General features: G+C 43.3%; 1 long non-coding RNA gene across 1 annotated transcript in view; it reads left to right on the forward strand.

The window, feature by feature from the left end:
* Positions 1–13,166, forward strand: part of LOC149471156 (uncharacterized) — a 286,796-nt gene that overhangs the window by 38,995 nt on the left and 234,635 nt on the right. The gene's annotated exons all lie outside the window — the stretch shown is intronic.

The raw sequence follows: 13,166 nt of genomic DNA on the forward strand, positions 1-13,166 counted from the left end.
TTAACGTTTTGCATGGGTCATCCAATATTTCCACTCAAGTAGTATAAATTGCAACATTTTTATTAAAGTATATACCAAAATATTTTTAAATCTTAGGGTCCTTCCACACGGGCGTTCCATTTTTTTAATCAGTTCAGTCACGTTTTTTCAAAGAAAAAACGAATCAGTTTACATCTGTTTTTCATTAGTTTACATCAGTTTTTTCACCAGTTTACATCAGTTTTTCATCCGTTTACATCCATTTTCATCCATTTTTTGTCTGTATACATCCGTTTACATCATTTTTTCATCCGTTCTGTTTTTTTTTTTAGTTTAATGGAAGAAAAATAGGGTTTTTGTCCGTTCAGAAAAACGGATGTTAACGGATACGGACATTAACGGATATAAATGGACGATCATCCGTTTACATCCGCTAGTCCAAAGACATACATGGAGGTCCGTTTTTCATCCGTAAACGGACAGATGAAAAACGGACTTACGAAACGCCCGTGTGAAAGAGGCCTTAGGCCACATATAAATACACACAAAAACAACAAAATGACTGTTAGTGTTTTAGTTAGTCCTTACGTTGTTTTTGTGTTTTTAATATTTAAAAATATTCTTCCAAAATATATTGACAGATACTACAATTTTGGCCATATTCAATATATTTCACTAAATATATAATATATATATACACACACACACACACACACTGTATGTTGAAATGCGTATTTATTACAAAATATATGAAAAATATATTTAAAAATACATTTCAAATATACTGTATGTCTTTAAAAATACAAATCTACATTTTGGGAATGCATTTACCAATATATGTAAAAATATATGTTAAAATGACTTTTTTATATGTTAAACAAATCTGAAGAATATATTTGAAAAAATATATTTAAAAAAATTTCAACATGCAGTATAATGGACTCCGATCCAGTACGCTCCCCAATCCGCAGATCCGATCCATCCTGCGGGGATCATTGGCATACAACCTATATGGGGTGACACCGGACCCGCTCCACGAAAAGGTAAGCTGTAAAGAAAGCCGGCGATCCCTGCAGGATGGATCGGATCCATTCTGCGGGGATCGTCAGCTTGCTTTAAAACTTACCTTTTCATGGAGTGAGTCCAGTGTTACCTGGTGCGGCACACACCCCCTGCACCTGCCTCAGGATGCCACTGCTCTCCAGTACACCCCAGCACCCCTTGACATTACATACATTTAGTGCTGCAGGTGTGTTCCCCCACATTCCCGCTAAAAAGAAGCCCTGGTGACAACACAGGAGCACAATTATGAGACAAACAGTGCATTGTCACCTTATAACAGGATCAGGATCAGCAGTTATTTTATTGAAAGCTGAAGATTTTGTAAGAATGAAAATGACAGTAAGATGTAAATATATACTGCATATACAGTCAGGTCCATAAATATTGGGACATCAACACAATTCTAACAATCTTGGCTCTATACACCACCACAATGGATTTGAAATGAAACGAACAAGATGTTCTTTAACTGCAGACTGTCAGCTTTAATTTGAGGGTATTTACATCGAAATCAGGTGACCGGTGTAGGAATTACAAGTTTGCATATGTGCCTCCCACTTGTTAAGGGACCAAAAGTAATGGGACAATTTGTTCTGTCCCCACATGAAGGCGAATGAAGGTATAACTGATAATGGCTGTGTAACTTCCTACCTTCGTATTCAAGCAGTGGAGCAGACCGGACCGGCAGATGTTCAGGTTAGATGGATCCAAACGTATACACGGGAATGAAATCAGCGTGGGTTTATTTGGTCCAAAATACAGCGACAAACAGTGATACAATACTGTAAGGTAGTAGAGGTATTGATGCTGTCCTGTGATATCTTTCCTGAGGCTAACTGCTGGTCAAAAACTGATGCCTTCACAAGCCCAGGGTATTGAATGTCCTGTCACACAGCTATAAAGCACATAAAAATGGCTGCAGGAAGTGACCAGAACCAAGGCTTGCCTAAAACCACGCCCAGCAGAGGAAAAACTTACTAGCTATAACAAAGGCATGCAGCATGCAAATTCTGGCCAGCAGATGGCAGCAACAGATCAAGACATAGAAACAAACATGGTGAAATAAGAATTGGTGATACAATGCACAGTTAAATAACAAATATGAGGGGAACAGCACACTCCCCGTCTGAAATTCCATAAGGGATTTCACTATGACGAATGTCCATAAAATATAAAACAACCTGTAACAAAGAACATGTTAGAATGCAATAAACATAACAATATAGTAGATCCGAGTTGGAATACAGAAGATCCACAAAGTTCAAGTTCAGTAGAGTTCACCCAGCAGGAATGTTCTCGATGGGTAGTATCAAAATGAGTTCGTTAATTGGCCTTGCGAACATTTTAAGCTCACCCTTTCTGAAGATTTCAACTCCACTTTACGGACCTTGCCATCCTTGCTAGGAAGAACCTTTGTAATTAGTCCCATAGGCCAGTCAATCCGTACGGTATGTTGCTCCTTCATCAACACGAGGTCACCTTCTTTCAGGTTTGGTTTGTGGTGTTGCCACTTTCTTCTTCCTTGAAGAATATTAAGATACTCCTTTCGCCACCTGTTCCAGAAGTAATCAGCTAGGTATTGTATACGTTTCCATTGTTTTTGGTAGATATTCGCATGAGTAAATTCTCCACTAGGCATTAGCGTAATCTCAGTTTTTTGGGTAAGTAGGATAGCTGGAGTCAGTACGGCTGCTGTTTCAGGATCCATAGATACTGGCACGAGGGGTAGAATTGATGATGGCTGAAACTTCAGCAAAAAGGGTGACTAGAGTCTCATGTGTGAGTCTTAAAGAGTTTACATCCATCAACATAGAATTCAAGATGTTGCGTGAGATTCCGATCATTCTTTCCCAGGAGCCCCCCATGTGGGAACTATGAGGAGGATTGAAAATCCAGGTGCAACCCCTTTCCGCCAAGTGATCTGGAATGGATTTGGTGTCTATGTTCAGTTCTCTACAGGCTCCAATGAAGTTGCTTCCACGGTCAGACCTCAACTGTTTCACTGGTCCTCTGATTGCGAAGAACCGTCTTAAGGCATTAATAAGGCTGGATGTGTCCATGGATTCTATGACCTCTAAGTGAACGGCTCGCACACTCATGCTAGTAAATAGTACAGCCCAACGCTTACTGTTTGCGTGACCGCCACGGGTCCTGCGTGCGGACACCATCCATGGCCCAAAGACGTCTAGGCCAACGTAGGTGAAAGGCGGCTCTGTACATAGTCTGTCCGCAGGCAAATCAGCCATTTTGTTGGTGTAGTTGTTTTCCTCTAGCTTTGCGACAGTGAACACAGTCATGCAATACTTGGGCCACACGTCTTTTCATACCTATAATCCAAAGGCCAGCAGACCGTAACTTGCCCTCAGTGATTTGCCTGCCCTGGTGTTCAGTCTTTTGTGGTAGTGTCGGATGAGCAAGATGGTGATATGGTGTTTGCTGGGAATGATGAGAGGATTTTGTTCTGCAACTCTTAGGTGGGCTTGATTCAAACGACCACCAACTCTGAGCAAGCCAAAACTGTCAATAACTGGATTTAAGTTGGCAAGAGGGCTTTTTATTGGAATCTGCTGTTTGTTATACAAGGACTTCCATTCTACATTGAATTCCTCTTGTTGGACGTGACGTATTATGAGGGACTCACTATGAGAGATGTTTTCCGCAGAGAAGGGTTTATGGCAGACGTGCCAACCGTGACAATCCTTATCTTTGTGAGTATTGTGATAACATTTTGCAATGTGCACTAACCTTGCGATAGTCCTGACGAGTCTCATCCAACTAGAGAAACGTTCAAAGCGCTGGCAACCGAGGCTGCAGGTTTGCTTTGTTCCAGTGATCAATACACTAACTTCAGCGCGGATTTCTGGATCATTATCCGGATCCTGGATGCTGAAAACTTCCTGTACACATTCGTTCGCCCGTCCTAGCAGAAACTCCGGACCTGTAAGCCAAGTAGAGTTAGTAAAGGAACCTACAGACATAGGTCTAGTGGCATGATCTGCTGGATTAAGTTTGGATGGTACATAGTACCATTGTTCAGGTTTGGAGGACCTCCTGAATCTCTCTATGCGGTTACTGACGTACACATAAAATCGTCTCGTCTAATTGTGGATGTAACCTAAAACGACCTTACTGTCCGTGTAATACTGAACTTCATCTATGTTGACACCTAGTTCTTCTTGTATGAAGTCTGCAATCTCCACTGCTAACACAGTCCCACAGAGTTCAAGTCTGGGAATAGTATGATCAGGCTTGGGAGCTAACTTAGCCTTACCAAAGACGAATCCAACGTGATTTTGCTTGTTGGGTTCTGTGACCTTCAGATAGGCGACCGCTGCTATGGCCTCTGTGGAGGCGTCCGAGAACACGTGGAGTTCCTTCTTTATGTTAGAAGTAAGTGAGGTTTTAATATAGCATCTTGGGATGTGGATCTCATCCAAAGCACACAAAGATTGCTTCCAGGCTTCCCATTTTTGCTCTTTATCGGAGGGAAGTGGGGTATCCCAATCCTTGATGGTTTCAGAAAGCTGTCTCAGTAGGGATTTACCTTGTATGGCGATGGGCGCTACAAATCCCAGCGGATCAAATAGGCTGTTTACCACTGATAAGACACCACGGCTTGTCTGCACAACTTATTTGAAAACCGAAGGAGTCAGCCGAGAGATCCCATCTGAGGCCCAAGCTCCTCAGCACAGGTGGACTGTCCAGTCCCAGGTTAATGTCTTTGAATCCAGGTGCATGATCACCTCGCTCGAAGGCTCTCATTACGGTTAGGCTGTTTGAAGCAATTTTGTGTAGTCTAAGTTTAGCTTGGTACAACATATTTTAAGTCCTTTTGAGCAGATCGATAGCCGCTTCTTCAGTTGGTAGCGATTTGAGCCCGTCATCCACGTAGAAGTCTTTTTCCACAAAGTCTTTGGCATCTGTACCGTATTCAGATTCCCCCTCTATTGCAGTTCTCCAAAGCCCGTACGTCGCTACGGCTGGTGAAGGGCTGTTTCCAAACACATGTACCCTCATACGATACTCCATCATCTCTGCGTTGGTGTCATTGTCCTTGTACCACAGAAACCTGAGGAAATTCCGGTGGTCCTCTCGGACTACAAAACAATGGAACATCTGTTCAATGTCAGCAGTGATGGCGACAAGCTCTTTCCTGAATCTCATCAGCACTCCGACTAGGTTATTAGTCAGATTAGGACCTGTGAGAAGAATATCGTTAAGAGATACACCTTGATGTTTGGCGCTTGAATCAAAGACAACCCTAATTTGATTAGGTTTTCGTGGATGATATACTCCGAATGAAGGCAAGTACCAGCATTCGTCGTTCTTCCTTAAGGATGGAGCTGGTTCTGCATGGTTGTTACGGAATATTTTACCCATAAAGGCAACGATGTGTTCTCTCATTTCAGGCTTGCTGTTCATGGTACGCTGAAGAGAGTTAAATCTAGACAGAGCTTGTTCCCGGTTGTTTGGGAGTCTTACCCTGTTAGCTCAGAAGGGTAATGGAGAAACCCAGTGATTGGTTTCGTCTTTAAAGAACTCACTGTCCATTATCTCGACAAATTCTCTGTCCTCTACTGACAAGGCTACTTTATCGTCGTCCTTGGTTGTATGAAAGACTGATCTCCCCAAGTTGTCGGCAAAGAGGGGAGTAATGACGTCAGGTAGTTGTACGAGGCTTGGAGACTTCTCTCTCACCTCATAGTGATGAGGACACGGCTTAATGCAAGCTGTGCGTCCATCTGCACGCACGTACGTTTTGAAGGAGTCGATTTTTGGTTGATTTAAGCATACATTTCCTATGATTACCCATCCCAAGTCCAGTCTCTGGGCATATGGCGCATAGTTAGGACCATTACACTGTTGACGCACCTTGTGTACCCTTAGATTGTCTCTGCCGAGCAGGAGTAGAATCTCGGCGTTGATGTCCATAGGTGGGATAACGTTGGCTAGGTGCCTTAGGTGAGGTTGGTGAAATGCAGCTTCTGGGGTAGGAATCTCATCCCTATGGTTGGGTATTTGATCACATTCAATCAGCGTCGGTAAGGGTATTTCCGTATCCCCACTGACAGGAGAGGCGATGAATCCTTGTGCCCTTCTGCCGCTAGTCTCTATGCGGCCCGAGCAGGTGTTTAAGGTATAGGGTTCGGATGGTCCCTTTATTCTAAAGGCTTCAAAGAATTTAGGACCTGCTAGGGACCGGTTGCTTTGGTCGTCGATGATGGCATACATTTTTACTGCCTTTTCTGGTAGTCCCTCTGGGTAGACCTTGATTAGGCATATTTGGGCACAACATTTCTCACACTGGCCCTCCCCACATACATCCAAGCATGAGCAGGAAACAGCAGTCGCTGCATTAGCGTAATTTTGGGGCTCCCCGCCATGACTTGGAGCAGGACTGGTGGTGATGGCAGTGGGTGAATCTCTGGAGAGTGGGACTGGGTGCATAGCTGAGGCATGTCTTTCACTATGACACTCCTCACATTCGATGACAGATTTACAGTCCTTAGCCATGTGCTCCAATGAAGCGCAGCATCTGAAACATACCCCAAGCTCGGTGAGGATTTTCTTGCGCTCCTGTATGGTTTTGGATCTAAACCCTCTACATTTGTTCAGAGAGTGTGGTTTTTTATGAATGGGACATTCACGATTGAAGGTCTTATCTCCTGATGAGGTAGTGTACTGTTTACCCGTGGGTACTACAGGAGATGGTAGGTTAGTCTTTCTAACACTCACGCTGCTCTTGAAGTCTCTGTGTTTATGCATGACGCTTTCATACCTTGGTGATGATGTCGCTGAAGCAGTAGTGTTGAACTCCAGGAAGTCGAGGCTGGGGTCATTCCTCATCTGGGACTGTTCATCGATAAATCTACAGAAGTGAATAAATGGGGGAAAGGTGATGTCATGCTCTCTTTTGTACCTTGAGACTGATGCCGCCCACTTTTCTTGTAGACTGTATGGTAGCTTCACGACAATTGGGTTCATTCCATGAGCTGTATCCAGGTAGCACAGCCCGGACAGACGAGGGTCACCCTTGGTAAGCTCCAGTTCCATGAGCAGATCACTTAAATCCTGAAGCTTCTGGACATCCTTGAGATTGATCCTTGGAACGTTCTGCAGTCTCTTGAATAGGGCCTTCTCTATTGCTTCTGCATTGCCGAAGGTACGTTCAAGTCTCTGCCAGGCAGCAGCTAGACCTGCTTCTGCTTGTCCCACGTAGACAGTTCTGAGGCTCTTGACACGATTTGTGGAGCCTGGGCCCAGCCATTTGATCAAGAGGTCAAACTCCTGCTCTGCGGTTAGGTGGAGGTTAGCGATGGCGGCCTTGAAGGTTGCCTTCCAAGCTATGTAGCTCTCTGCTGGGTCATCAAATTTTGAGAGACTGGTGTTGATTAGCTCTCTGCTGACCATAAACCTGGCAAACTCAGACATATCTGATTTCTCACTGCTTGTTGCCATGACGACTTGTGATGCCCCTGGGGCGTATGGGCTGCCTGGCGTGAAAGGGTGAGATTCTTCCGGGTAGAATGATGTAGCTGCAGGGTTAAGCTTTTGTTTAGCCTCTGTATATTGTGATGACTGCTGCTTGAGCTGTGGAGGTAGGCCAGAAAACGCCTGATAGCGATCTTTCTGTAACAACCGTCCTTGAGAGGGCACATCCGGGTAACGGTTATTAGGTTCCTCGGGTGGTGTGGGTAGCACTGGTACCGCAGGTAGAGCTGACTTGGAGGTTGCAGTGTTGTCGGCTTGGACGGTACTGCAAACTGGGGGTGGCGCAGATACCTGATTCAGTACATAGTCACTGGTGCGATCAACTGGATCATCTATCTCCTGTGGTAGCGAGCAGACTGGATCAAGACCTTGGCTCAATGCTTGCTCAAGTAGTCTTACTTTAGCTAATGCAATTTCCTCCTGCATCTCTGATTCGAAAGTCTTTATTCGAGCCTCTGCTTCTGCCCTCTTGGACTCTGCTTCTGCCTCTGCCCTCTTGGCCTCTGCTCTTGCAAGAGCTTCTTTTTCTGTGAAGGAGCGTCTCGCTTTGGATTGCTCTGCGTTTATGCGGGCCTCTAGTAATCTGTCGCTCAAGGTTGAGCTTCTTGAGCACGATGATTTGTATGACCGAGAGGAATGTTTAGATGAATTTGATCTGTGTGATCTAGTTTCTTGCAAATGCGAGATACGGAGTTCCGCTTTACCTTTAACATCCAGCACCATGACGTCTCTTTGTCTGGCTATTGATTCTGCCTTGCTCAGTTCTGATAGGGCTTCATCGATATTAGAGTCTTTTAGAAAGGTTATATACCTTGTGGACAGTCTCTTGTATCTTTCTTGAGCTGTGTCCAGCCGCCCGATGGCAACTTGTAAGCTTGTGGCATCACCTGAGGAGGATTTAAGTCCGGACATGAGGGAGGAAACTCGTTCCCATTGTTCCTCCAGGTTATCACATAGCTCATCCTTTGTGGTGTGATAATTTTCAATGACCTTTACTGTCGGTTTGAGAGAGCGTCTTGGTCGCACGACTTGTTCTGCTGGAAGTGTAGATTCTGTTCCCTGCCCTTCATAATGATCAGTATCAGGTTGCATTTGCTTTATTTCATCACTGGGGAACTGTGCAAAGTCCTTTTCGGCCATTTTGACTTAAGGTGCGCTGTCTCTTTAAGAAAATGAACTTTTGAATTGGACGCTGAAAATCGCCGTACAGCTCCGATAGGGCACCTTGACAAAATTTCTAAGATATTTAGAATGAATTGCGGGGTTTTGCGGCGGCCACAGCAGTGTAAGGAACGTGCATAAACAGTACTTCTGTTATGCGAGCAAAAGTTAATATAGGACTTTAGGAATGGCTTAACGAGTTGTGGAGGACTTCCAGGCGAGAGTATAGATACTGCGTATGTGCAGTGCTTCCGCATAGGCTTGTGGAACATGCACTGTAGCCGGGCAGATTTGCAGCAAGTGGGCCTGTTGCTAGGGAGATTCCTGAGTTTGGTACTGGACTCTGTGGGAATCTGTAGCAGGGTATGGACTTTAACCACTTCCAGACCGGACATTTTTACCCCCTTCCTGACCAGGGCAATTTTCAGCTTTTAGCGCTATCACACTTTGAATGACAATTGCACGGTCATGCAACACTGTACCCAAATGAATTTTTTACCATTTTTTTTAGATAGATAAAGCTTTATTTTGGTGGTATTTATTCACCAGTGGGATTTGTATTTTTTTTTGCTATGTAAATGAAATGTCCAAAAATTTGTTTTTTTTATAAAATTTTGCAAATAAATAATATTTCATCATAAATCTTAGTCAAAATTTATTCCGTTATCTTTTTAGTAAAAAAAAAAAAATCCAAATTAGTTTATAAGCAAAAATTATAATTTTTAAACATTTTTTTTTACATTTTTATTTTATTTTTTTATATTATTATTTTTTATTTTTAGTTTTTTTTTTTACATACTGTCACCCTAGCAGTACAGTGCCACCATGGTGACACTGTACTACTTGCGAGGGGTGATGAAGATTTTTTTTTTTTTTTTACACTGATTGCTTTTACACCCATATAGGATGTAAAAGCAATCATTTCTCTTTCTCTCTGTGTGCATTCATGCACTCATTGAGAAGAACTGAGTGAGCTGTGATTGGTCACAGCTTGTCACATGGTACAAGGCTGTTGTGAATAGCCTTGTACCATGTGACCTCTGTGATCATTCACAGATTTCACACATAGTAAGCAATGATGTCAGAAGTGACATCTTGCTTACTACTTTGCATGTGATCACTGATTGGCCAATCAGTGATCACATGATCGGGACCTCGTACAGAGGTCCCGTCCGACGATCGGTGTTTCACTGTGTCCGGAGGACACAGCGGGCACCGGATCGCGGTGCTGCGCGCTCCCAGGGAGCGCGCACAAGCAGGGTGCGGGGAGGCCGTTTATAGACGGACACCCGACCCTGCAGTGCCACCGTCCGGCCGTTTATATACAACGGCCGGTCGGGAAGTGGTTAAGGCAGTTTTTGACTGTTCTGTCCCCACATGAAGGCGAATGAAAGTATAACTGATAATGGCTGTGTAACTTCCTACCTTCATATCCAAGCAGTGGAGCAGACCGGACCGGCAGATGTTCAGGTTAGATGGATCCAAACGTATACACGGGAATGAAATTAGCGTGGGTTTATTTGGTTTAAAATACAGCGACAAACAGTGATACAATACTGTAAGGTAGTAGAGGTATTGATGCTGTCCTGTGATATCTTTCCTGAGGCTAACTGCTGGTCAAAAACTGATGCCTTCACAAGCCCAGGGTATTGAATGTCCTGTCACACACCTATAAAGCACATAAAAATGGCTGCAGGAAGTGACCAGAACCAAGGCTCGCCTAAAACCACGCCCAGCAGAGAAAACACTTACTAGCTATAACATGGGCATGCAGCATGCAAATTCTGGCCAGCAGATGGCAGCAACAGATCAAGACATAGAAACAAACATGGTGAAATAAGAATTGGTGATACAATGCACAGTTAAATAACAAATATGAGGGGAACAGCACACAATTGGCTTTTCAGCTGTTCCATGGCCAGGTGTGTGTTATTCCCTCATTATCCCAATTACAACGAGCAGATAAAAGGTCCAGAGTTCATTTCAAGTGTGCTATTTGCATTCAGAATCTGTTGCTGTCAACTCTCAAGATGAGATCCAAAGAGCTGTCACTATCAGTGAAGCAAGCCATCATTAGGCTGAAAAAACAAAACAAACCCATCAGAGAGATAGCAAAAACATTAGGCGTGGCCAAATCAACTGTTTGGAACATTCTTAAAAAGAAGGAACTCAGCGGTGAGCTCAGCAACACCAAAAGACCCGGAAGACCACGGAAAACAACTGTGGTGTATGACCGAAGAATTCTTTCCCTGGTGAAGAAAACACCCTTCACAACAGTTGGCCAGATCAAGAACACTCTCCAGGAGGTAGGTGTATGTGTGTCAAAGTCACCAATCAAGAGAAGACTTCACCAGAGTGAATACAGAGGGTTCACCACAAGATGTAAACCATTGGTGAGCCTCAAAAACAGGAAGGCCAGATTAGAGTTTGCCAAACGACATCTAAAAAAGCCTTCGCAGTTCTGGAACAACATCCTATAGACAGATGAGACCAAGATCAACTTGTACCAGAGTGATGAGAAGAGTATGGAGAAGGAAAGGAACTGCTCATGATCCAAAGCATAACACCTCATCAGTGAAGCATGGTGGTGGTAGTGTCATGGCGTGGGCATATATGGCTGCCAATGGAACTGGTTCTCTTGTATTTATTGATGATGTGACTGCTGACAAAAGCAGCAGGATGAATTCTGAAGTGTTTCGGGCAATATTATCTGCTCATATTCAGACAAAGGCCTCAGAGCTCATTGGACGCCGCTTCCCAGTGCAGATGGACAATGACCCAAAGCATACTGCAAAAGCAACCAAAGAGTTTTTTAAGGCAAAGAAGTGAAATGTTATGCAATGGCCAAGTCAATCACCTGACCTGAATCCAATTGAGCATGCATTTCACTTGCTGAAGACAAAACTGAAGGGAAAATGCCCCAAGAACAAGCAGGAACTGAAGACAGTTGCAGTAGAGGTCTGGCAGAGCATCACCAGGGATGAAACCCAACGTCTGGTGATGTCTATGCGTTCCAGACTTCAGGCTGTAATTGACTGCAAAGGATTTGCAACCAAGTATTAAAAAGTGAAAGTTTGATTTATGATTATTATTCTGTCCCATTACTTTTGATCCCTTAAGAAGTGGGAGGCACATATGAAAACTGTTGTAATTCCTACACCTTTCACCTGATTTGGATGTAAATACCGTCAAATTAAAGCTGACAGTCTGCAGTTAAAGCACATGTTGTTTGTTTCATTTCAAATCCATTGTGATGGTGTATAGAGCCAAAAATGTTAGAATTGTGTCGATGTCCCAATATTTATGGACCTGACTGTAGGATTGGGTTTACATCTACTTTAAGGACATTGCTAGGTGTACCAGCCATTTAACCTCAAGCACCGCACAAACGTCTGAAAAAACTATGAGACAATTTAAAGAGCAAGGCGATATTTCTGGGAAATTGTTTCCGCAATCACAGTACTGTTTCATGGTTGCAAGGTAGGTCATTAAGATTATTATTTTCTTGGCAGCCCTAAGAAATCTGAGCCGGCTGTATATTATTAGGGAAATGGAATGTTAAAGAACATTAAATTACAAGGTGGCTAGTATAGCAAATATAATGAATATGATTTAATGCATTCTTTTTAACAAAGGACAGACCTTTTTTTCCCTTAAAGTTTAAATTATAATATAGAGTAAAAAAAAAGTCATTGTATTAAAAGATGTATTTTATATGTTAAAAAAAGATATACAATAATAAAGACGTGTCTTATACAGTCATTCTGCTTGGCCTTCACCACAAACTGACAGATCCCAGGGTGCCTCTGATCTCCTTCTCTGTACATTGCTGGCAGAGATGCTCGGCTTATTCTCTCTGTGTTCCATCTCCCTAGTGATCCATCCCTGCTGTCTAGGGATATGTAATGCATACAAATAGTGAACGCAGCACTCGGGGCTTCTATTTATACAATTCTGATTATTTTTATTGGAGATAGCATCCTTTAAAATAGAACCTGGGAAAACTCACCTGCAAGGCTGTGGGGTGCAGGTCAGGGGCGGACTGACAACTCATGGGGCCCCCCGGGTAATAGGGGATCATGGGGCCCCTGTGTCCTTGCCCAAACTCAAAAAAGCATATGAAAAAGGTACCAGGGGCATCTCATGGGGCCCCCTACTGACCCCGGGCCCGAGTTTCCAAATGGTCAGTCTGCCCCTGGTATGTACCCAAGGTCTTATGCCCAAAATGTAGATTTATTTATTGTGGGCCCTGCTACTCTAGTCAAAGATGGTTTACATATTCTATAAGTCCATCTTGAAGACAACATACAGCAGATCATTCAGAAGCATGTATGCAGTCAAAATGTGCATTCTACAGGTCAGACATAGAACAACTAACCCAAGAAAGACAGGAACCACAACAAAACTGTAAATCAAGTTTACTGTTCAGCACACTTTTTACGTTGTATTATCAATGATCATTATTTAATATA

This window comes from Staurois parvus, unplaced genomic scaffold (genome assembly GCF_062004578.1).
Source record: "Staurois parvus isolate SC_StPar_1 unplaced genomic scaffold, SC_StPar_1.0 ptg000027l, whole genome shotgun sequence".
In the NCBI taxonomy this organism is placed as follows: domain Eukaryota; kingdom Metazoa; phylum Chordata; class Amphibia; order Anura; family Ranidae; genus Staurois; species Staurois parvus.